A 26,765-nucleotide genomic window follows, 5' to 3' on the forward strand; every position below is an offset into this window, starting at 1 on the left:
TAACACACACCTTTAATCCAAGAACTTTCTGTTTATTGTAAACAGGTGATTATGGTGTGTCTCAGCCATAGCATACATCTTTAATCCAAGAGATTTCTATATACAGGATTTACTAAAGTTAACCCTAGATCAAGAGGTAAAGCAAGAAAAAGGCTGACATGGATAAAGTAAAAGGAGGGGCATTTGAGTTGAAGGGTATTTAAGACAGTGTGGAGAAGAAAGAGCTCCTCAGGGACTCGGCCTTTAGCTTTTGACTCTTTAGCACTTCAGCTTTTTGCCTTTTTCCTTTTTCCTCCTCCTGGGCTCTCCATTGATTAGCAGTCTTTTTCCTCCTATGACTTGGCTGAGTAGAAAGATCAGCTGTGTGCTTTCTCTGCCTCTCTGAGCCATCAAGTTTTCACTCTAGTATCTGTCTCCTGCATCTAACTGGTAAAATCAGTTAGATTTTGGGATTTTCATTTATTATAGTAGGTATTGAATTCGTCTATATTTTTGTCTTGTATACACTAATGTCAATATTTGCAAATTCTTTCTAAATCTTGAGTGATGAAGTACTATTGATTTCCTGAAATAATTCCTATTTGATTATGACATAAAATTGTCTTTGTGCATTAACATATTTTCAGTGTTTTAAAAACAATATTATAAAGTAATAATGATTTTTTTGTAGAGTGAAGCTCTATTATTAACTTCATATATACTGAATAATTAGTCATGCATATTTCTAAGCCATTACATATGATATTTTGGAAATATACAATTAATCAATCTTCTGATCAATACAAAAGTATGGTCAATATTTTTCTCATCATTAACAAAATGAGTCAGACTTCCATTTCCTTGGCCTTAAAATAAAATCTGAATGAAACTTCAACTGCTAAATATATAAGGAAGAAAATTACAGGAAGATATGGTTTCATGTCCGTAGTATTCTAGCATAAGAAAATAGTACTTAAAAAAATAAGACCATGATAATAAAAGTATGTTTTAAATATTTTTATTTATCCAGCACCTCAGAATATCATTAAAAATAATTTTAAAAGTATTTTGTGAATTTTAAAGTATATGAGAACCAATAATTAAATAATATTGAACATACCTAAAACGAATTTAATTTCATGACATTAAAATATAAACACCAAGTCATCTTTTTTCTTGAAACCAATATGATGTGTTATCAAAATACATTAGTGAATACATAAATTAAAATGGCTAAAATATTTCTGGTCACGTATACAAAAAATAAATGGTCTAATTTCCTTTCTCTTGAGTCTAGGCTGTACCCACAACTTTCCTTATCAACAGAATACACAGAAGTATTAATGTTCAATGGGTGAATAAGGCTGAGTCATTATAGAACTGCATTTCTTTCTGTCCTATGTTAAGGATGCTTCCACTTGATATCTATAAGAATCTTTAAAATCAAGCAGTGATGCTCTCTGGAGGATACCCAAATTGCTTGAGTTGACAGTACCATTTATGAATCAAGCCAATTAAGCCACTATCTACCGGCCGTGTTGAGAGAGCCACTTTAGGCATGCTTGTCTAGTCAAAATGCCTCGCAACTGTAGTCCCAGTTGATACCACACTAGTTTCATCTAGTTACTACTCTACACACATACACAAACTTATAAGAGGCAATATGTTGCTGCTTAGAACCCCTTAAGTTTAGGGCAGGTTAACTATGCAGAAGGAAAACCAGAAACAGCAGAAAAAAAAATGCACTTTGATTTTAAGTGGATAGTGACTCTGGACTTGTATTGCTTTTGATCCTAAGTGTGATAGCAGCTCCATGACCTTTGACAACTTACAATTCACCCTTTGTTGAGTCTTGGTTTCTATAGAAATGCCTTCATGGGGTTGTTGTGGGAATTGAACAGTGCCTGCTCTGCTCTTCCTCAGAGACTGGAGCTTAGAAAAAGTTCAATGAATGGAGCTGTTGTAGTGCTGGTGCTCTTGAGAAAGTTGTTAAATTGCTCTCTATTTATATCACATGATGCTTTAGTTTACAGAGGGCTTGGGGTATTGAACAGTAAAAAGAGATGAATAAAAAGCATGAGACAGAACTAGCCCAAGTGCAATGAATACATTTTAAATAATAGTATTTATGTAATTACAATCATTTTGAACAATAAGCAGTTTTTAAATGAATAATATTCAGACCTATTTTTTACAAATTTTTTGCACAACATATTTTACCTTCTGCCTATCTTTCACAAATGTTTGAATTAATACCTTTATCATATGTTCTTAAGCAGCAAAAATAGCTAAATTAGCTATCTATACTTGAAAATGAACTGAATAGAAACCATTGGAAATTAAAGTTAGATGATCATGTAGTATAAATAAATTGTATTTAAAACCTAGGAAATACACATAATAAAAAGAAAAAAAACAAAAATAGAAAATGAGAGTGGAATTGATATTCCTTTTTGCCTAATAAAAAATATTGATTAACCTATTTACCATAAAACTGAAGTAGACTCATCCAAGAACAGGACATAAATCACAGAAGTCATAGATGTTTCTCAATCATATTTCATTACATGCCTCATTTTGTTCTTCATTTCTCAACTTAGATATTTAGCTTCTGACAAGAATTCCCATTTGTTCCAGACAGCCTTAAAGATCCTTCCCCACTTAATTATGTGTTACAAATTTCCTGATGGCATTCTCAATCCAGCTCTCAATTTGACTTCTTATATTGAATGGCTTTTCTGTGCCCTTAAGGGAAAATTAACTCTGGATTGATAGTGATAGTTAGTATCTATTTACGTTATCCTAACAATAAGTATTTTTATCTTTATGTTTGGCCAATTGAATATTCTAAGCCGCCAATTTCACTTGCCAGAAGTCAAACTCTTAATTTCCTCAGCAATTGACTCTTCCTATCCCAGCAGGTTATGTCTCCTCTCTCAAGCCTCCATCATAGACTAACTTTGTTTAAGAAAGAAGTGCAGTCATTCTGACGTACTTTCTTATATCCAGTGTTCCTGATAATGCTTACTTACATATATATAATATACAACGGACGTCACCCTGATTTTTTCCCTAGATGAGAGGTCTCTTATTCTCAACTAGTTTCTCTACAGTTTATAACATCAACCTAAGGCAAATCTATTCCTAACACTTCACGGAAGAAAAACAAAAAGAAATAAATTAGAAAAAAAATGCATACCTGAAAAGAAATACACATCTTAAAATTACCTAGCAGTGTCTGAAGTTGATATTTTATTAATTGTAGGTGTTTAAAAACCTGCTTAACATGTATTGGTTCAGTTTGTATATTTTAATTGCTTAATCTTTGTTGAAATATCTTACTAGAAATATCTTAATAGATATGAACATTGACTTTATATTCTGATTTATTATGAAATCATGAAAAATGACAGTAAAATATCACAGAACATAAACCAATGGTTTTCAATGAGAAAACAAAATTTTTTGACAATATTGCAAGTATGCCAAAACTCCACCTAAAAAATAAGGGTGAAAGGATTGGTCAATCTTCACTAGCAAATTGAGATGCAGTCAGAAACTGAATACATTCACAGTGACAGTTACTGCTGGGACTTTTCAGAATCGAATCATTCTTCTGGCTTTTCTTCAAACAGAAGATCTTCTTCAAGAACAGTTCTTGACTTCTTACAGATGGCTGTGAGCCACAATGTGGTTGCTAGAAATTTACCTCAGGACCTTTGGAAGGACAACCAGTGCTCCTAATTTCTGAGACATCTCTACAGCCCATCTTATACAAATGTTGCTGATCTAAGTGGATGTTTACATATAAAAAATGCAAATAGATCCATATCACACTGCACAAAAATAAAGTCCAAGTAGATCAAAGAACTCAACATAAAACCAGACAAACTAAACCTGTTAGAAGAAAAAGTGGGGATGAGCCTTGAACTCATTGCCACTGGAGACAACTTCCTGGACAGAACACCAGGAGCTCAGGCTTTCAGATCAACAATCAATAAATGGGACCTCATGAAACCGAAAAAATTTGGAAAGCAAAGACCATAGTCAACAGAACAAAATGATAGCCTACACACTGGGAAAAGATCTCCACCAACCTTACATCTAACAGTAGGTTAATATCCAGAATATATAAATAACTCAAGAAATTAAACACCAACAAACCAAACAATCCAATTAAAAAATGGAGTACAGAGCTAAACAGAGAATTCTCAAAAGAATTCCTCAACAGAGGAATATTGAATTGAAGAGAAATACCAAAAAAAAAAAAATGCTCAACATTCTTCATCATTAGGGAAATGCAAATCAAATGACTTTTAGATTCCGTCTCACTTTTAGATCCCATCAGAAAGGCTAAGATGAAAAACTCAAGTGACAGCACATGCTGGAGAGGCTGTGGAGAAAGGGGAACCCTCCTCCATTGCTGGTGGGAATACAAACTTGTACAACCACTTCAGAAATCATTCTATTGCTTTCTCAGAAAACTGGGACTATTGCTACCTAAATACTAAATATATGCACTTCTGAGCATATATCCAAAAGATGCTCAACCATACAACAAGGACATTTGCTCAACTATGTTCATAGCAGCTTTATTTGTAATCACCAGAATCTGGAAACAACTTGATGTTCCTCAGCTGATGGATGGATACAGAAATTGTGGTACATTTACACAATGGAATACTATTCAGCAATTAAAAAACACGGAAATCATGAGATTTGCATGCAAGTGGTTGGAACTAGAAAATACCATGCTGAGTGAGGTAACCCAGAAGCAGAAAGACACATATGTATATACTCACTCATAAGTGGATATTACCCTTATATTATAGGATAAACATACTAAAATCTACATACCTCGAGAAGCTGAACAACAAGAAGGAGCCTAGGGAAGATGCATAATTCTCATTCAGAAGAGAAAACTGGAAAAACTCTGAGAGCAGTAGAAAAGAGGGAACAGGACAGGAACCTACCATAGACATCCTCTAAAAGACTTCCCAGCAAGGGATCGAAGCAGATGCAGAGACTCACAGCCAAACTTTGGATAGAGTGCAAGGAGTATTATGGAAGAAGGGATATAAAAGGACCCAGAGGGGACAGGAGATACACAAGGAGACCAACGCCAAAAGAGCTGGGCCTGGGGGTTGAGGGAGACTGCAGAGACTGATGTATCAAGCAAAGACCTTGCATAGAGAGGACATAGATCCCTTGCTCAGAAGTAGCCCACAGACAGCTCAGTCTCCATGTGAGTCCTCTAGTAAGTGGAGAAAATACAGTCTCTAATATAAACTACGTTGCCTGCTCCTTGATCACGTCTCCCTGGTGAGGTGAATAAGCCAGCCCACAGAGGAAGAGGATCCAGGCATTCCTGATGATACCTGATAGGCTAGGGACAGGCAGTAGTGGTAGAGGGCTTCTCCTATCAGTGCACCTGGGTGCATGGATAGGGGAGGAAGAGGGAGTGAGGATAAGAGTGGGAGGAGATGAGGGAGGGGCTCCAACTGGGATACAAAGTGAGTAAATTGTAAATAACAACAACAATAATAATAAATAGTTCTTAAGTACTCACTCCCTTATAGTCCTTTTCCTAGGTAACTTTCTAAAATTTTTTTTTCTAAGATAACTGCAACTGGTACATATTTAGATAATAAAAATCAATCACACTCTTATCTACCTCTGTTCATAAAATAAATTAAAAACATTTTAAAGACAAGGAAATGCTTTACTTCACCAAATCTGTGTCTAACTCCTAAAACTTTCTATGTCATTAGTTTGTTATCATTTAAATTTTATTTATTTATTTATTTATTTATTTATTTATTTATTCACTTTATATCTGGATCCTGTGAAGAAGCTTTTCTGATGATGGCTGAGAAAATAACTAATCTATTAAGTATTTCGGCGTAACATTAGTAATCATTTTACCACGATGTTCCTTTAGCAGAACAGTAGTACTTAGTTTTCCTTTAGGCCCCTGACCTATCTAGTCTCAGGTTCTTGACAGGAACAGTCCTGGGCAAGGGTTCTATATAATGCTATGGGACTTAAATTCCAATCAGACAGTGGTTGTTTGCTCCTCTGACTTTTGTACAATCATTCCAAGTGTGTATCTTGCAGGCAAGGCACAATTGTAGATCACCAGATTTGTAGCTGGGTTGGTTTTTATCATTCTCTTCTGGTAGTGCCCAGATTTCCTTCCAGTACTGTAAACCCTGATCAGGAGTGGTGAAAGCTCTTGGTAAACATCAGCTCTACTTCTCCATATTCAGTGAGTTGTGAAAGTGCTACTTTTAGCAATAGAGCCTTACCATCAGTGTGGAGAGCAACCAATATCTTCTGGACATATCTTCATTGTTTGAGGGTTTTCATGACACTCTTTCAACCTACAATTCTGTTAGAAGTAACCCGTTCTTGGCACTGAACCTTTCATTTGGTAGCAAGAGATGTCTAGTTATGGCTTTGGTTTCCCCACTATTCAGCATCAGTTCATGTTTAAAGGCTTGGAGATATCAGGGATACAAGGCACATACCTAAATATAGTAAAGACAGTATACAGAAAACCTATAGGCAACATCAAACTCAATGGAGAGAAACTTAAATCAATCACACTAAAATCAGCGACAAGGCAAGGCTGCCCACTATCTCATCTCTTCAACATAGTTTTTGAAGTGCTAGCTAGAGCAATAAGACAACTAAAGGAGATCAAAGAGATACAAATCAGAATGGAAGCAATTAAAGTATCACTATTTGCAGAGGGTATGATAGTATACATGAGTGACCCCTGAAATTCTACCAGAGAACTCCTTCAGCTGATAAACACCTTCAGCAAAGTGGCTGGATACAAAATTAATTGAAAAAAATCTGAAGCCTTCCTGTATACAAAAGACAAAAGGGCTGAGAAAGAAATTAGGGAAACAACACCCTTCACAATTGCCACAAATAACATAAAGTATCTCGGTGTAACTCTAGCCAAGCCAGTGAAAGACTTGTTAGGAAAAAAATTCAAGTCTCTGAAGAAAGAAATTAAAGAAGATATCAGAAGATGGAAAGATCTCCCATGTTCATGGATCAATAGGATTAACATAGTGAAAATGGCTATCCTGCCAAAAGCAATCTACAGATTCAATGCAATTCCCATCAAAATACCAACAGAATTTTTTACAGAACTTGAAAGAACAATTCTCAAATTCTTACGGAAAAATAAAAAACCCAGAATTGTAAAAATTGAATTATCATAAGCATGTTAACTAGTCTTTAGATCCTATCCAGGAACTGAATTTTTTTTGTTCATCCAGTGTGTGTGTGTGTGAACTCAGAGAACTGAATATGAATAAGAGCACTGCTCATCAATGAACTACTTAGAAATTATACTGAAGGGAAACAAGTGACTGACAGGACTGGGCCACTAAAAATACCAATGAAACCCAAAAAATGTCCCTTAGAAATCAGCAGTGCTGCCAATAAAACAGTATGTCAAAGTGATATTTAAATTACTAATGAGTTAAGGATACTAAGAAGAAAAGTCCATTCATGTTTAAAAGACTATATTCTATGTCACTATGAACTAGAAGACCATAGGCTTAACATGAACTTTTTTTTTATATTCTTTTTTACCTATCTTGAAAAAGATCAATTAGAAGTGCTTTAATGGAGCTCTAATAATCTGAATCTTTCTATATGGTTAAACATGAATATTTTCCTTTTCTTTACATCTCCAATCACATATTTAATTACAATAATGTAGCTGATAAAAGTCTTCCACAGAAATACCTAGCATGATGAAACACACCCAAGTTACTCTGAAGAAATAGAACAAATAAAGAAATCAGGGAGGAATTGATCAAAGAACCAGCCATTGTATTTGGAACATTGTTGTCCCTTTTCTTTCTTTGATCAATTCCCCCTGAGGGGAGAGCAGCCTTAGCAGACCACAGAGGAAGACAATGAAGACAGTTATGATATCTGATAGGCTAAGTCAGAGGGAAGGTGAGGAGGATCTCCCTTATCAGTGGACTTGGGGAGGGGAAAGGAAAGAGAAGAGGGAGGGGGTTATAGCTGGGATACCAAGTGCATAAATGTAATTAATAAAAAATAAGTTAATTTTTAAAAATTAAAAAAATATATTCAAATGTGTTGTTCTCTTTTTAAATATATTTTAATTTTTAAAATACTTATTTTTTATTAATTACATTTATTCACTGCCCTCCCCTATCATTGGACTGGTGGAGGAGCATAGGAGAAGAAAAAGGAGGGAGAGTGTGATTGGGAGAGGATGGAGGAGGGGCTACAGCTGAGATACAAAGTGAATAAACTGTAATTAATAAAAAAGAAAAATTATGTTATTCTCAAATGTGAGAAAAATCTAATGTCAGTATAAAAAGAATCTGAGCAACAATTTCTGAAGAATAAAGGCACAGCTCTTTCAGACATTTGAAAAAAAAAAGAAATCAGGGAGGGACAAACATAGATATAATCACATTGTGTTTACAAGTTTCAGTATTGTTAAAATATCAGAATTAGTTTAAATTGTTTGGTAAACAAACACACAACCTAATGTCTTGGTCCTTCCAAGCACAATAATGCAACTTACAGACTCTGTTGGATCTGCATTTAATTACTAATTTTATCCAATTCAGAATCTAAATTAAAACAAGCCCTGACTCTGATTACTTACTGATGCAAATTAGTTTGCCACAATTATGAGAAAATATGTGTTAATCTATAGACACAAGCTGATTGATATACTAAACGCACTACTTAAATGAGTTTTGTGTGAAATAGTAAAAAAAGAAACAGTTAATATTATGACAAGAAAAATTTCTGCCACGTTTTCTCAAATTTCCACAAAAATATGTGAATAGGGAAAGAAACGAAGTGAAAATTTACTTTAAAAATAATGGCATTGCCTCTATATGATGAGTAATTATATTAATTATAATGCCTAAGAATATCAAACATTAAAAGTTACATTTTAGAAGATGGCTGCTTGTTAATGCAAATTATTCAGTAGTTCCCTTTCCTTGAAGTCAGAGGTGTTTTTCACTCTTCCATTTACATTACCAAGGAGATTCTGTAGATTTTAAAATGGAAACAAATAAAGGTATCCCAAACTTGAAGAGGAATTAAGGTTTTGTAAAAACACTTCAATATTTTCATATTACCAAAGTAAAACAAAAAGAGTTAAATGTATTTGGGAAAAATGGCCCAGTTATATAAAATAGGTGTGTATTTCAATGAGTACTGCTCTAAGTCTTCTGAATAGAAAATTTTTGTGCTGAAAAATTCTGTCACCAGTGGAATGTTGTTCACTCAGATGAGTTGAGTGGTCTTTCTTTAAATAATAGTAAACACAGCTCTCATGTATATAAGGATGCCAGAAAACAACCTGTTGACAATATTAATAGAGTAGAAAATTCATGACACAGAAGCTTTCCAGTCATGGACCAAGGATGGCAACATTTAAATTTGCTTGTCAACCTTGGTCAGTGATGCAAGTTAAGCATGAGTACAGAAGTAGAGACATCTTCGAATTTTAGTAATATTCCACAATATGCAAATCATGGGATGGAAGACACTCATACTAAGTAGACGAGATACAGGCTGTCACCAGTGCTGAGGCCACCTAAGAATGAAGAGTATTTACATAAAGTTCAGAAAGAAAAGATTCCCAATATATCCCCAAGTTAAACACATGTACAAAACACAAATAGAGCTATTTACCACCTGAAAATAATTGCTCTTAGAAAAAAATGTCAAATAATGACTTCAGGGAAAGTAAAGCAATGGAATTTATAATTGGAAAATTTAATTTATTTCCTAAACTTAACTTTTAATTCTCAATCTAAGACTAGAAAATCAATAAGGAATGATTCCATGAGATGATCCACGAAGAATACATTCGATTAAGTAGAACCTTTTTTTAGCTGTATTATCCTTAACTGTGTCCTATAAAGTCTACATATACATGTAGTGCTTAAATATCCATAGTAACTATGTTTTCTTACCAGTTTGTTAAGTGTTTAATATTGTCTGTAAATGAATGGTTTTACTATATACCTTGTGTTGTTTCTATTTCTTCAAATTCTCATTTTATTGGAATAGTTCATATAAGGATTATCATTATGAAAATAAATAAACGATGCAAATGATATTATGAAAAAAAAAGAAACATAAAAGCAAAATAAATAATTCTAGTGTAGTGAATCTAACCTAGCACTCATGACTTATTCTATACAATATTGTACAGAATCAGGTATTGCTAAAGATGCAGTTGATTTAAATACACTAGTGTGCCTATAATAGACTTTGGACTCCTTGTATCTTCAGTACTGGGAAATGAAACTTTTTGTGAACGATTCTTGGTTGAAAGTGTAGTTATTATTCCTCTCAGTGCCTTACTAAAGAACATGTATTGATATGCAGAGAACATCCCTAGTTTATTAAAACTTGTTTAGTATATTAAAGCCCTTAGAGAGGGGCATCAATATTTTATCCATGGTCTTTAGTCCTTGAAGACTATAATTCAAATAATAAGAACAGGAAAGCTCATACTTTTTTTTTTTTTAAAAAAAAGGATTAAAATGCAGTAAGTGTACTGTTACTTAAAACACTTTAATCATGCTTCTTATCTTCCTAGAGGAAACCTTTATAGAGGACCTACCATGTAATGGTCACTGTCTTGGTACTAGAACCTTCTGACATCAAGGTCATGCTATTTGGAATTGGGTGAGGGAGTGTGTTCCTGTAGGCATGCATTGGGCTGTTGAGTGGAGTTCTGTACGGAGTAAGGGAGTAGAGAAAATTGAGCACGTGAAGTTCTGAGTGAATGTACATTGTTGACATAGGTGTGGCCATGCCAAGGACTCCAATGTTGCATTCCTAAGAAAATAACAAAGCCTTATCTGGGTAAGGCTCAAGAGGAATAAAAAATCTTTCCTCAAAAGTTCCAGTATGGATGCTTATGAATAATGATTGGGATGTACAAAGTAGGGCAAGTTTAGCTTTCTCGTCTGGGTGTTTACAGCCTTACAATGCTCACCTACAGACACCCTCTACCCAGACTAGCTAACCCCTGGCCCTGTGCTCTTCATAATAAATATGATGAGGTTCCGTTTTGCCTGGATAGCCAATCCTACCTAATCCCCTTACTTGTGTGTGTGTGTCCTGTCTTCATTCCCTCTCCATACCTACGAGGTTTCCAAAACACAAGCCATGCAGGTTGAGGCAGAGTTAAAATTAAAAAATATATATATATATATAAAACAAGTTTGCCCGGTGCGTATATGACTGGATGTTTTAGAGCATCTCTCCTTTCTCAGATCTATACTTTCAGCTGCCTTTCCTACGAGACAGAAAACATGTGCTATGCTTCAAGCTATCAGGATAGTCCTAATACCAGAAAGAAGTTATGCTTACTAGTAATTTGAATTGTGTAAATACTACCATTGACTTTTTTTTTTTCAGCAAAACAAGAAGGAACTTGGAAAATCAGGAGACAGGTTGGGAACGTTCGTAAATCAGTTTTCCCGACATATTTGGAAGCCTAAAATTATTCACACAATCAGTGCTAGGAGAATGGCCAAAGGCTTTGAAAACTGACTGTGGGCAGGTATGTCACCATTCCCAGTAAAGACCCTAACACCTAAAATGGTGTAGGGGCAGCTGACAGGTAACCAATAAGCACAGAGGCAGACATTAGAAATAGCAGGATGAACATCGCCAGACATGAGCAGTCATCAGAAAGTCATGCCCCATGCTTGGAGCAGCAGGTCTTTTCCCACATTCTGGAAAGAAATCAGGCTTAGGGAAGAATGCCTAAAAATCTAAACATGTAGTTTTCCGTGAATTTGAATGTCTAATGTTGACAGTAAAAATAACTTTTATTCAAAGAGAACAGAGTACTATTTTATAGGCACCTTGGCTTGCAGGTCATAATTAATATCTGTTTTGCTGTGAAAAAAACAAAATTATGTGTGAAGTATATCAAAAGGAAAATGAGTGAGTGGCTAATGTGTGACGGAGGAGGTGACATTTGATTCAATGTTTAAAGATAAATAAAAGCAAACATGACAGCAGGAGGAGCTTTTGCAAAGCTGGAGGTAAAGCTAATATAATTATTTGGCCTTGGTTTTATCAGCATTTCATGTGTGTAGTGGAGAAATATAAAAATTCGTAAGTAACTGGAGATGCAAAGCTGAGAAGTAAATACCAATGCATTGAAGGCTAAGGTCAATCATGTCCAACTGCCCAGGAACCAAAAGTATTGTCAAAATATTTCTAAGAATTTCAGGTTTTCTTCCGAAACATTGTGAGATTAAAGTAGTTTTTTTTTCCAAATAAGAAAGCTTTATTTGCCTTTTTCAGTTTTTTTTTTTTTTTTGGGGGGGTCATAAGAATATAATAGGAAATTTCAAAAGCTACATTATACATACTATCACACCAGCCTGAATACGTAAGTAGATGTGTAAATCCCTCATTCTCTTGAGTAAACTTTAAGACATTGACAAAAATGGAAAACAGCACCAGTTGGCTCACCTTTTAATCGTAAAACTGATATTACTTTCTACCATATAGTATTCATATGAACCTTCAATGACAGATATGTTGAATGTTTGCTTTAATTTCTATTTTGTTAGATTCTGTAAGATAAGAGCCAATAAACAGACACATCTCCAAGAAAGATCTCAATAAGATATGGTGTGACATAGATTGGGAACTAGACAGTGAGAACTCACACTACAGTTTAACAGTGTCTAAATGTACAGGCTCTATGTTAATAAGAGCCTTAAATAAGTCTCATGAAAAAGTAAAGAACACGAGCAATCAATACAGCTCCTAATTGTAACTCACGAAATTTAAAAAGGGCTTTATAGATAGCTGAAATAGATTTAAAATGAAGAGGCTGGGGACATAGCTCTTAGCATGCTTGGCTAGCATTTGTGAATCTCTGAGTTTGATTGCAAGTACCACACAAAACTGCATTTTGCACTCACTTGTAATCCTAAGTCTTCAGATGTAGATGCTGGAGGAACGGATGTTCAAAGTCATGCCTGGCAGCATAATGAGCTGGAGGGCAAACCAAACTAGAGATCTTCTCTTCATAAGTAAAAATAAAACAAAATGGAACCTGCTTGACAATAGTAACATTAATTTTAAGAACTATAAAGTAATAAAGTATGTAGGAGCATTAGCTGTTTGTTAAAGTATTATTATGTTTTGTTTTACCTGGGGTTAGTTTGGTTTGGGCTTACTGCTAGTAATTTTGTTGAATGAGATGTGAAAATGTGTTCAAGTCGTACTTTATGTGTAAATGTTAGGATGAGTGCCACTAAGCATTCAAATAAGCAAGAAAGCATCTAGTATTGAGTGTCCAAAATGCATGTTTGTCTAGTCAAATTAAGATTAGCAAAAAAAATAAATAAATAAAGGAGTGAATGAGCAAATGAATAAGTTAGTGTAATTATCCTCAAAGACTTTGAGAAATCCAATAAAAATACAATTGATGTTTACATATTTGATAGCATTGTAATGTCCGTATAAGTATTCTGTCAGTTGAAAATGTTACTATGGATACCACCGCATTTGAAGATCATAGTAATTGCTGATACATTTTATTACATGGGAGACTGGTTACTTTTCTCATGGGTGTAACCAAAATATCTGCTAAGAAGCAGATTAAGGAGGGAAGATTAATGTGGACATCCTGGGCAGAGGGTGTGGGAGTAGAGTAGTTCTTGGCAGTGGCAGCCAAAGCAAGTGAGGCTGCTTATTCACATCACTGTGGAACAAGAAGCACAGATGTGGCTGAAGGTAGGCCCGACATTAACCCACAAGTCCATATGTGGCATAGAGGTACATGTGTTAGGCTCCACCTCTTAAAGATTTTACAAATCCCCAAATAGCTCCCTTCTGGACACTAAGTGTTAAAACACATGGACCTGAGGACCAGGGGCTCCAATTTATATTAAAACCTTAACGATGGCCCTAGTCCCTAGCTTCATGGTCATTTCTTAAAGCAAAATTCTCAAATCTTTAAATATCAATACAACTTAATGTACAAAGTCTCTTCTGATAATCAGGTCAATGCCTTACCTGTGATAACGCTACAAAATCAAGACAACAAGCTTACATACAATGGCGCGAAGCATACATTTCCTTTCTTTGAAGGGAGCAAAACAGTGAGACCAAATAAAGGAAAAACCAGATATAAAAAATATTTAATCCCAGAGAAGATCAAATTGCGAAACTGTATCCCCAGCATCCAGAGCTGCTACTGACAGCTGGGCTCTAAAAGCCTTGCATGGCCCTACCTCTCCAATTCTGAAGCTTTAAACACATTTGACCTCTCACTTAGATCAGTTCAATGTGCCATAGGAAACACTGTCTTTTCAAGAAAGGAGGTTGACAAACCTAGACCTGCATGTGCTAAAAAAATCAAACCTAACCTCCAACTTCACAAGTTACAAGTCAGCCCAAATGCATTGAAGACTTAAATATAAGTCCTGAAACCATAAAATCTGTAGAGCACCTGTGATGGGCATTTCAAAAACAGTGATCTTAGTGTGAAATACTTTGATAACAGTAAGGAGAGAATAAAATGACACATTTATTGCTGGGTTAACCTAACATTTTCCTATGCCAATTATTATCATTTTGACAGAGTTTCAATTAGAATGAATTTTACAACATATCACAGGGAGAGTTTTTCTTTAGCTGCTGCTCATAAAACACAAAGCAGCATAGAAAATATGGGCTTTCCCTTTTAAAACTTATTTTAATTTCAGCATGTTTCTTATCTGCTTTGTATTTATCTGTATTCTGTGACACACTTCTCTCTGTACAAGAACTAAGTAATAATGCATTTCTAAAGTTCAATATCAGAAAACATAAAAGTTTGCAACAATACCCTAACAATCTCTCAGTTCTTTTAATGTTTGTGAAGGATTCCTTGGTAGACAGGTGACAGTTTTTAGTATTAAAGAAACTTGTAGAATCATCTCAGGAATAGAGACTCCCTGGAGATGAAAAACAGGTATGGGCATGAAAGCCAAGAATACATATTCAATTTAAAGCAAATTAGGTATATAAAATGCAACGTGATATTATGTTTTTCTAAGGCACATAGGTGGTGGGAGTTTCATTCTTTGTAACTATGAATCATTACTTTTCTTATAAGTATATGATATCACAAACATTGAAGGACACAGAAAACTCTGAGAAATGTTACAAAATTGTGTACTAAGGAGTTGTTACCTGCTTCTTTTTCTGACACACACAGACTTTAAACTGTGATTGGCAGGCAGCAAAGCAAAGTGTAAGTTATCAACTACAAATGAATTCCCTTATTTTCTACCATACTAGAAGTGCTATTTGTAGCGAAGTCCACCTAACATTTTAAACTATCTTACCACTAGACAGAGAAATAGGTATTTAACTGTACTGTACAGCTAAATTATTTTAAATGTTTAAATGCAAATATGTGTTTGTCACTGCGAATTTGTACTCTTGTATTCATAGTCGCTTATATTTTCCTGGGATATTGTTCATCTGATTATACATAGTTTATTTTTGTATGTGTGGTCTTTTTGCTATGGCCATTACCAAACTCTAATCTAGCTGAGAGAAACAGTTTCTCATCCTTACATGAGTTTCTCTCAAAATAACTAAGTAGATTTAAGACATACTTCCTTCAAAGTACAATGCACTAATTTTTATGTGATCATAGAATTAACAACTGGATTTGAAAACAAAAGCATGTTCCTAGGACCTCAAGTCATACATGTATATAAATTATAACTAAATTATAAACTATAAGAAAGCATTGTCACTGTGGTAGCTAAGCATGTGCTAAAGAGAAAGTTGTAATTTACCTAAAATCAATTTACACAAAAACAAAAGACAACTAAATCTCACTCCAGGTCTCACTCTATGTCTGGTTTTCTTTCATCTTCCCATACCTTTTCCTTGACTTTAAACATTAGATAATATTGGCTTTCTGGATGTTCTGCTTAAGTCTCCTTCTAACACCCTTTCTTAGTTGTTGGCCAAGTTGGTATGTATTAATATTACTATGGCAAAGTCATTAAGAAGAAAATAAAAACTCTTCTTTTTTTTTCTTTTTTAAAATTTTTATTTTTATTAATTACAGTTTATTCACTTTGTATCCCCTCTGTAGCTCCCTCCCTTTTCCCCTCCCAATCCTACCCTCCCTCCTCCTTCTCCAACCATGCCCCTCCCCCAGTCCACTGATAGGGGAGGTTCTCCTAGTCTATCAGATCTCATCAGGAGTGGCTGTATTGTCTTCCTCTGCATTTTTTTTTATTTTTTATTTTTATTTTTTTATTTATTTATTTTTTAATTTTATTTTTTTTTATCAGTTACATTTTATTAACTCTGTATCCCAGCCGTGTCCCGATCCCTCATTCCCTCCCAGTCCCTCCCTCCCTCCCTCCCTCATCTCCACCGTGCCCCTTTCCAAGTCCACTGATGGGGGGGACCTCCTCCCCATTCATCTGATCCTGTTTTATCAGGTATCTTCAGGACTGGCTGCAAAGCCCTCCTCTGTGACCTAACAGGTCTGCTCCTCCCTTCGGGGGTAGGGAGACCAAAGAGCCAGTCATCGAGTTCCTGTTAGAAATAGTCCCTGTTCCCCTCACTTTGGGAAACCAATTGGTTACTGAGCTACCACAGGCTACATCTGAGTGGAGGTTCTAGGTTATATCCATACATGGTCCTTGGTTGAATGTCAGTCTCAGAAAAGACCCTGTGCCCAGATATATTTGGTCCTTGTGGAGCTCCTATCCTTTCCCCATCAGATTAACTCCCCTTCTTTCTTATGATTCCCTGTACTCTGCCAAAGGTTTGGTCATGAGTCTTTGCTTTGAAAACACTGCTAGTTAGAGTCTTTCAGATGCGCTCAGTAGACTCCTGTCATACGTTCAATGCATATCCCATCTGTCTTTCTAAACGAGGATTGATCATCTTACCCCATGTCCGCTCAATTGATTACCTTTTTTAGGTGTATAGATTTCATTATGTTTATCATATCTTATAGGTCTATATAAGTGAGTATATCCCATGTTTGTCTTTCTCCTTCTGGGATATTTCACTCAGAATGATCTTTTCTAGATCCCACCATTTACCTGCAAATTTCATGATTTCCTCCTTTTTGATTGCTGAGTAGTATTCCATTGTATAAAAATACCACAATTTCTGTACCCATTCCACCGTTGATGGACATCTGGGTTGTTTCCAGGTTCTGGCTATTACAAATAGAGCTGCTATAAACATGGTTGAGCAAGTGTCCTTTTTGTGTACTTGAACAAACTTTGGGTATATACCTAGCAGTGGTATAGCTGGGTCTGGAGGAAGCACTATTCCTATTTGTCTTAGAAAGCGCCAGATAGCTTTCCAGAGTGGTTGTACCAGTTTACATTCCCACCAGCAGTGGAGGAGGGTTCCCCTTTCTCCACAACCTCTCCAGCATGTGTTATCGCTTGAGTTTTTCATCTTGGCCATTCTGATGGGTGTAAGGTGATATCTCAGGGTCGTTTTGATTTGCATTTCCCTGATGGCTAATGAGGATGAGCATTTCTTTAAGTGTTTTTCTGCCATTCGATATTCCTCTGTCAAGAATTCTCTGTTTAGCTCTGTTCCCCATTTTTTAATTGGATTACTTGGATTGCTGCTTTTCAGCTTCTTTAGTTCTTTGTATATACTGGATATTAGTCCTCTGTCAGATAAAGGGTTAGTGAAGATTCTTTCCCAATCTGTAGGCAGTCGTTTTGTTTTGATGACGGTATCCTTTGCTTTACAGAAACTTTTCAGTTTCATGAGGTCCCATTTATTGATTGTTGCTCTTAGAGCCTGTGCTGTTGGTGTTCTGTTCAGGAAGTTGTCTCCTGTGCCAATGAGTTCTAGGCTGTTCCCCACTTTTTTTTCCAATTGATTTAGGGTATCTGGTTTTATGTTGAGGTCCTTGATCCACTTTGACTTTAGTTTTGTGCAGGGTGATAAATATGGATCTATTTTCATTTTCCTGCATGTAGACATCCAGTTGGTCCAGCACCATTTGTTGAAGATGCTGTCTTTTTTCCATTGAATGGAATTGGCTTCTTTGTCGAATACCGAGTATTCATAGGTGTGTGGATTTATTTCTGGGTCTTCTATGCGGTTCCATTGATCCTCCTTTCTGTTTCTATGCCAGTACCATGCAGTTTTTATTACTGTTGCCCTGTAGTACAGCTTGAGATCAGGAATGGAGATGCCTCCAGATGATCTGTTGTTGTACAGTATCGTTTTGGAGATTCTGGGTTTTTTGTTTCTCCATATGAAACTGAGAATCTTTTTTTCAAGGTCTGTAAAGAATTGAGTTGGTATTTTGATGGGAATTGCATTGAATCTGTAGATTGCTTTTGGCAGTATGGCCATTTTCACAATGTTAATCCTACCAATCCATGAGCACGGGAGATCTTTCCATCTTCTGATATCTTCTTCAATTTCTTTCTTCAGAGACTTGAAGTTTTTCTCAAACAGGTCTTTCACTTGCTTGGTTAGGGTCACACCAAGGTACTTTATGTTATTAGTGGCTATTGTGAAGGGTGTTGTTTCCCTAATTTCTTTCTCAGCCATAAAAACTCTTCTTTATCTTAAGCAAATCATAGCAATCCCAAATCCCTTTAATGGATGAGGATACGAAGACAGCCTTTTAAGCATATGTGAAATGGAATGGAGGATCAGCTGGTGTGTAGGACTTCTTTTATATCTTTCAAAAAAGAGGTAACCAATCTACAGACTTGAAAAACTGATAGACTGTTGAAAACAATCAATATGATAGACTTTTTAATTTAAAAATCCTATACAACTACAGTGTAATGAACAGTACATATTTTAAAAATCTAAATCCTTGGCCATTAAATCATTCACTTAACCTAGATGTATAGCTACCACTCACCATTATAATTCATAAATCTTCCCTAAGTGAAGCCTGTAAGACTCTGTGACAAAAACATTACAAGGAAAAAGGTAAAGGAGACTTTTGTTGTTTGGTAATTAATGGTCACAAAGAGAAAATAAAAGGTTGTCACAGATCTAGAAGGAAGATAATGCCAACATATGATATCATAAAAAAATCAGGACTTACGCACGCAACACAGACAAAAAAGGAAAACAAAAAAGATGTGAATAGGTACTTGATGAAAGACAGAATATAGTGTCTCAGAGTACCTCGTTCAAGCTTCCTGGCACACAGTGACAGGCTGCACCCCCTAGTATTTCATCAGAAGCAAGGGCTGGAAATAGCAGGTAGCTCTCTTTGTGTTGGCCCCCAGTGAGGCCATGACTGCTGTGTGATGTGCACAGATCTTTAAAAGTCTTTGGAGGTATGTAGTTGACGCCAAATTCCACTGCTGCACATAGGCGGTAGACAAGTATCTGTGAGAGTATTTCAAAGAGGTGTGTGGAGAAGACTGGAATGCGGTATTACAGCTGCCATCAAACGGCCTAATTTCCCCAAGCTAAGCAAATCAATAATTGTGATATCACTATACAAGGTAATAACTTAAAGCGTCAGAAAGAAAAATAAAAAACTAAAGTCATAAGCAGCAGTGTGATTGGATTAGTATTCAGCCAAATTACTGACACAGGAGACCATTCAAACCACAAACTCTGTCACATTAGAGTACGAAGAGATCAAACTGAACTATGTTATGTAGGGTTACATACTGATTTTTTTTTTTTTAATGTTAGAAAATCCTTACTAACAACTTCTAAATGTAAAAAAATTCTTGTCATGTTGGAGAATATTTAAAAATCCTGGTACTGGCAGATTCAGAAGCAGAGCCAAGAAGGTGCCACTCGACATGGGCCTTTCTGAGTCACCTGATCTCTGGTTCAGAGCGTTGCAGCCAAGGCCGTAGGCTTGAGCTTGGAATTTCCATATTGAAACACTTCCCTACCTTATCTTCACACTGTCCTCCTCTGAGAAAGGGCACCTATGCCACCACTGGGAACTGTGGTAACATAGAGATAAGTTTTGTTGGTTTTGAATCTCAAAGAAATTGCTTTTTAAAAATAAAACAAAAGTTACTCTGGAAATCACCTTCAGGGCACTTCAAACCTTTCTTTCAACTGAGAAGAAAAAAAAATATTCCTAAAGTAGATTTATTTTTCCTGTCCCATTTCAGTGAGAACTTACATAAAATAAATATGGAAAGAAAAAAAAGTATTAAAAGTTATGTGTCTCTTTTGTTAGATAAAGAAAAAAATATCAAACATCTCTAGGGGCTCTCTTCTCTCTCTCTTGCTCTCTCTGGGTTCTCCTGTCAAAATTTCTTTTAAAAATGTCTTATAAAAGTGAACAGAAACATATATTCTGCTTCTGATTATTGAAAAAAGAAATACCTACATTTTACGTGGCGCTTTGACAATTACAGAGCCCATATGATTTCTTTGATAGTTAAGGATAGTAAATACATCCTTATCCATACTTAGAGATGAGAAGATTATAATAGTATAGAATTGGACTTAATTTGATTTTAGATAATGTTCAAGCGGCTTAGTAACAAGAAGTTCCACCAATCAAAGGACAACAGACTTTGCTCCTAGAACAAAGCATATACATGTTGTCTAGAAGCACTGTATGTTTTGCACTTCAACAGAATTAGATGTTTGTACATTTGTTTTCTTATTTTTCATATATCTTTACTTGTTTATTTATAAAGCCTTATCTCCTATTTTTCCCTTTTTCCTTAATTTCACACAAAAAGTATCTGAAAAAGCAAATTCCAACAAAACATAGATTAAAGCACGTATTTTCTTTTTTTGTAAGTAAAATTATTCTTTTGAAAAAAATTACACTAATACATGTGATTTTTGCCTTCAAACATAATCAAGGCCTTGCTCATAAAATTAATGATGGGTGAGGTTTTTCTAAATCTCATCCTTAATTTTGTAGTTCTTTTAGTAAAATCTTTTCAGTACATCTTTATTTTCCTTTTTCCTTCAAGCCCCTCTCCCCTTGTGGTAATAAGATTGAAGTAGACCTCCCACATGCTAGGTAAGCAATTTATCCCTGGCATATATCCCTAACCCAGTTCCCAGCCTCCCTTTGGGGGACCCATGGTCACTCATACTTGGCAGCAGACATGCTAGGCTGAGAGCGTGGCTACTGTTCACTGTGGGTAAGAGTATCCTGGAGTGCTTTTCCTGAAAAGAGAGGCGCTGTTTGTTTTCTTTAATGAAAAGATGGTTTTCCTAGGTGGATGTGCTATTATTTACTTTCATACATTGTTTCTTCTAATGTCTTCTGCTGTATCTTCACCTACAGTAAACAGTTTACAGGCAGTTTTGTAATGATTTGCTACAATTTAGCCATGAAGATTAAGGACATTGAATACTGTTCATAACCAAAGGGGAAATAAAACCTTATTGGCAACATGTCAAATGTACTGTGGAAATCGGTTTGTTAGCTCCAAAAGAAATGTCATGTGATAGTCATGTGAAATGGAGGTTAGAGTATGCCATTACACTAACACGATGAGTAACAGAAGTTCTATTATCTTATAACAATAAGAAAATCATCTAAAAATTATATAACATAGCATACAATTTTAAATATTTTTTAAATGATTGCGGTTGAAGTGTTCCACTTATGTTTTCAAAACTATTAAACAATGATGTACACTCTAAGTTTACTGTGGGTAGACAATAAAGCAACTGCCAAACAGTTTTACCTTGTATAATTCTTGCATAATATACAATGAACTTTTACCTACAAAGAACAAGAGTATGAGATCCTGTGGAAAGAGCTGTTTGTCTTAAAATGGTTTTAGAGACTATTAGGGTCACCTCAGTTATTAAGGAAATTTCTAAAGGCTTCCATGAAGGAACAAGTTTTTGGACATTTCATGACTTTATGCCATTCAAGACCATACACAAAGCGTATATGTCTGTGTTTGCTGCGACATCCACACATAATGTGTGTTTCACTACTAATAATAAAAATGTTCAGTGTTTGGCGAGCAAAGTGAAAATGCAATTTTTTCCACATGTTGAAATTTGCAAGCTTCTCCCTGAATGGAAGGAGAGTACTTAAAACACCACTGACAACATGTCAAGAATGCCAAAAGAAGAAAACATTTTAAAAGTCATAAAAAAGGGTCAAGAGTTCTCCACATATGTATCAGAAAAAAACTACAAAAGATAGTAGTGTGTAGAAACCAGAGTTCTAATCACCATGTTCCCATTATTTCCCATCATTATTTAAAGCAAGTCAAACACTACATTTTATGATCTCCATCTTTCAAAGCAGGATGTGGAGTGGGTGATATGTTGGTCATCTCTGCTCTCGTAGTATAGGTTTCTGATTGCATTCTGGAACGAAATCAAGAGTCTCAGGCAGTGGAAGAGCTGACGCTTTGTGATGTTATGACCTTTACTAATGGTGTTCCCATAACCCTGAGAGTGCCAGTGCTTTAAGGCACTAGAGAGAATGGCTGCCCCCTTTTCCTGAGTGACTCATTCTTCATCGCACGGAGGGCTCTAGTGAAGCACCCTTCATCACACTGGTCCTGTCTAATTTCTCTACCTAACTACCCACCCCAACACTCTCTGTGCATTACCTGTTTCTTTCTTCTAAGAGCTCCTGGCCACCAGGTACTTAATAAAACATTTTGAAGATTTTGTAAGAGTTCTGTCTTCATTGACATAGACTCCATTGTGAGAGCAACTTTATTTTTTCAAGGTCCCACTTTTAACTCAAGTGGTGGTTGAAATAAAAACCTTGCTAATGCATACGACGTAAATTGATATGTTTGTGAAGTTACTGATGATTTCAACAACAACTAAACCCATTACATTGGATCAATGAAGTAAGTTTACACTTTGGAGAAGGAAGGTAAGGACGAGTAACTATTTAGGGCCCTGTGGGTGAAAAGGGGAACCTAACATTTTAGGGCATGACTGTCATACAGGAACTTCTACAATGAGAAAAATTTCTATACCAGTACTGTCCAGTTAGGAAGTCATGAGCCATGTATGGCATTTGTGGATATGAAATTATGGTGCCACGGCTGAAGAGCCAGTTTTCAGTATTTACTTCCAAGCACATTTCTATTAAAAAAAAAAAAAAAAAAAAAGATACTTAAATAGTTGCATTTGGCTAGTGACTATTGTTGCAAACTCTCCCAAAGAAATGTGAAACTTACTCTAAATGCAATGGGGGATTTCATAGTAGAAAAATGTGATAACATGAAAAATAATACTGAAATTTGTGTTAGAAAAAGCTGACCTAAAGAGAAATTGTAAACCAAGAGGGAGCTAAGAAAATTGCAAAAATCTGAATGCAATAAACCAGACTTGAATTCAGACAATGTTGACTCGGGTGATGGAAAAGAGTAAGTGAGGACGCATTAAGAACCTGACATGAGGACTGAATAATAATTTTAAAAAAATTAAAAAAAAGAACCAGATATTAACTTGGTGGCCAGCTCTTTGATAACCTCTCCCAGAGTTGGGGTGGGGAGAGGTGCAGCCTTGCCAAGCCACAGAGGAAGATGATGCAGTCATCTGATAAGCTGGGGTCAGATAGAAGTGGAGGAGGACCTCCCCTATCAGTGGACTTGGGGAGGGCATGGGAGAAAAAGAGAGACAGTGGGTGGAACTGGGAAGAGATGGGGGAGGGGCTGCAGAGGGGATAAAAAGTGAATAAATTGTAATAAATAAATAAAATTTAAAGCGAAAAAAAAAAAGAACCAACTTCAACAGAATTTCAAAATGTTATAAAATAAATATTTTCTGTCTCAGTCTTCTAGAAAGACACCTGGACAAGCAAACATACATAGGAGGGAATACATTTTTATTCTGAATTCACTTTCAAACAGTGAGCCCCTATGTATTACAACACAGGGGACAGTTCTCTGACACTGGCAACACTTTTTATGTGGTTGGCAGGTTTCAATGAGTCTGGGCATGAATAAACCCAGCTATACCACCAGATAAAAAGCTCATGAACTTCCGCCTTTAAAGATGAGGAAGAAAAATAACTGTCAGAAGTAAAAAAGCCAAAGGGTGATTTAATATTTAACAAACAAAGAAAGTTTGACCTCCCCTTGGAACTATTAAATTCTTAATACAACAAAGTTGTATAATGGGACAGTTAGGATGTAAAAGTAAATAGAATTCATTGGCAGAGGAAAGCTTTTTATTTTTCCATTGGTACTTTGAAGAGAGAGGTAATATATATTATGTTCAGGCTTTACGATAAACATATTAAATCCAAGCATGCAGATACAGATCCCAAAAGAGAGCTTCCGAGGCCTATGCTTTGTATAATAGTCTCTGTACTCCGAACAGTTAAACTGTGTTTGGATCTCTGCTAATGGTTACCAAGGAGAGTCAAGATAAATTGAAAACCATGATGTAAAAAAAATAAAATAAAATAAAAAATAAAAATCTTTAGGGATTGTGTTTGGTGTGTATAAATAATACATTCTACTACATTCATTCCTCTCACCTCCCTCTTCCCTTCCTCCCATCAAAAGGAACCCCTTCCTCCCAACCAGTGTCCATTGTACTTCAAGTCTTTTACACTTGTTTGTTTCATTTCTGTTTTTGCCTTGTTACCCACTGGATTTGAACAAGGAAATTCTTTTAGTATGGTGGTTACATGAGAATATTCTCCACAGGACATTGATCTCCAGTTGGTGGCGTTGTTAGGGGAAAATTAACTGTTGCATCCTTGCTAGCGGAAGTGTATCACTGGGTGTAGGCATTCACTGCTGGGTTAGCATTCTCTGCTTTATGTTTTAGGGTCAGGATGTGAGGATCTCAGCAACCTGCTCCTGCCACCATGATCGTGGTGTGTTGTTATGACTCCCCACCTTGGTGAACTCTTAACCTCTGGCATGAGCCCAACAGACTTTTTCTCCCACATGATTAAAGCGCTTTATCGCAGCAACAGAAAGTAGCTGATGCACCTGGGCTTTAGTGTGAAGCTATCCGCTGGAACATGCAAAGCTCACCGTGGCTACATCCCTGGAGAGAGTGACTTCTACTTTTGCGGCAGTCCTCAACTCCTCTTAGTTATCTGAGGTAGGGCGTGGCAGGGCTCCATGAGCCTCTTCCTCATCTACAGTTGAATGTTCATTGACTAGTCTTGTGCAGGCCCTTGGGGTAAGCATAGCTGTTGTGGGTTCTTGAGTGTAGTGGCCAGATCAGCTTCAAAGGCAGCACAGAGAGCTTGAGTTTTAAAGGACTTCCCACCATCCAGTAGAATAATACAGATTTATTTGGATTTTAATCTCTAGCAACTAAGAAATTATTTATGAGTTATTATTTATGTGAAAGTTACTGTGGTCTATGATTTCAAATACAGTAATGACTAGTAGTCTCCAAATGGAAAATAATTTTAATTAAAGAAACCAAGGGTAGAGGCTCAGGTGAAAGATGACTTATTAATTAATGGTTAATATCAGTCAGACAAGTTGATTTTTTTAAATACAAAATTTTTACTATTATGTTAATTGTGATATGGAATTAAAATTTATAAAGAAGTATGTAAGGACGGATTTTCAAATTAATTTTATTTGGTAGAAACACTTTACTGCAATTAACTCATAAATAAAATCAGTGTAGAGCAAAATTAAAGTTACCAAACAAACAATGGGATATTCCCAAACTATGAATCTTAGTGCATTTCTACATAGTTAGAATGACTTTTCTGAAGGCATGGAGCTTTCTTTCAAGTTTTACACTTTGCTATCTGTTACATTTTATGCACTTATCTACCACAATCAAACAAAAAAAATCTATGACAGAGTTGAAACTAGGAACACAACAATAAACAACAACAAAAGAGTTTTGTATGCTCCTTCATTAGTCATCTGTCCTTTTCCATATTATGTCCTTTCTCATGAAATAATATGACCTTTCCCATGGTAACCTTTCTAACTGATACACTATGCCCCCACATATATTTACACACACATTCACACACACTCGTGTATATATTCTGAGGGTAGGATCCTACAATACCATGAGGGAGAGAGAATATGTGGGCTTTGTTCTTCCTCTTTCTTTCTTTCTTTCTTTCTTTCTTTCTTTCTTTCTTTCTTTCTTTCTTTCTTTCAAGTTTGGGCGAATTAATTTCCAAGACCATCTAAACATCAACTAAACAAATTATCTGTAAACCTATCTTTCTGTTTTACTCTTTTTTAAATTTATTTATTTTTGTTAATTAAAGTTTATTCACTTTGTATCCCCCATAAGGCCCTCCCTCCTCCTCTCCCAGTCCCATCCTCCCTCCCCCTTCTCCATGCATGCCCCTCCCCAAGTCCACTGATAGGGGAGGTCCTCCTCTCCTTCCTTCTGATCTTAGTCTATCAGATCACATCAGGAGTGGCTGCATTGTCATCTTCTGTAGCCTGGTGAGGCTGCTCTCCCTTCCCTGTTCTGTTTTACCCTTAAGTGTGTTTGGTTTTTTGATTGGTTGGTTGGTTGGTTGTTTGGTTGGTTTGCTTTATGTGAGACAAGGTCTCACCAAGTAGTTCCGGCTGTCCTAAAATTTGACTTGAACACCAGGCAGGCCTTTAACTTATACAGATCTGCCTGCCTCTGATTCCAGGATACTGGAGTCATAGGTGTATGCCACCACTCCCTGCAAGCCTATACTAAAAGGTATTAGGCATTGGAAAATCTCAGACTTTGTGCATATTTATACAACTTATTATATTAGTGTAGACACTGGATTTTTAAACATTTTTTTCTCTCAAACTCTGTATATCTTCTTT

General features: G+C 35.9%; 1 long non-coding RNA gene across 9 annotated transcripts in view; it reads right to left on the reverse strand.

Moving 5' to 3' along the window:
• Positions 1-26,765, reverse strand: part of LOC132652469 (uncharacterized) — a 92,692-nt gene that overhangs the window by 40,458 nt on the left and 25,469 nt on the right. The gene's annotated exons all lie outside the window — the stretch shown is intronic.

Source organism: Meriones unguiculatus, chromosome 2 (assembly GCF_030254825.1).
Source record: "Meriones unguiculatus strain TT.TT164.6M chromosome 2, Bangor_MerUng_6.1, whole genome shotgun sequence".
NCBI classification, from domain to species: Eukaryota; Metazoa; Chordata; class Mammalia; order Rodentia; family Muridae; genus Meriones; species Meriones unguiculatus.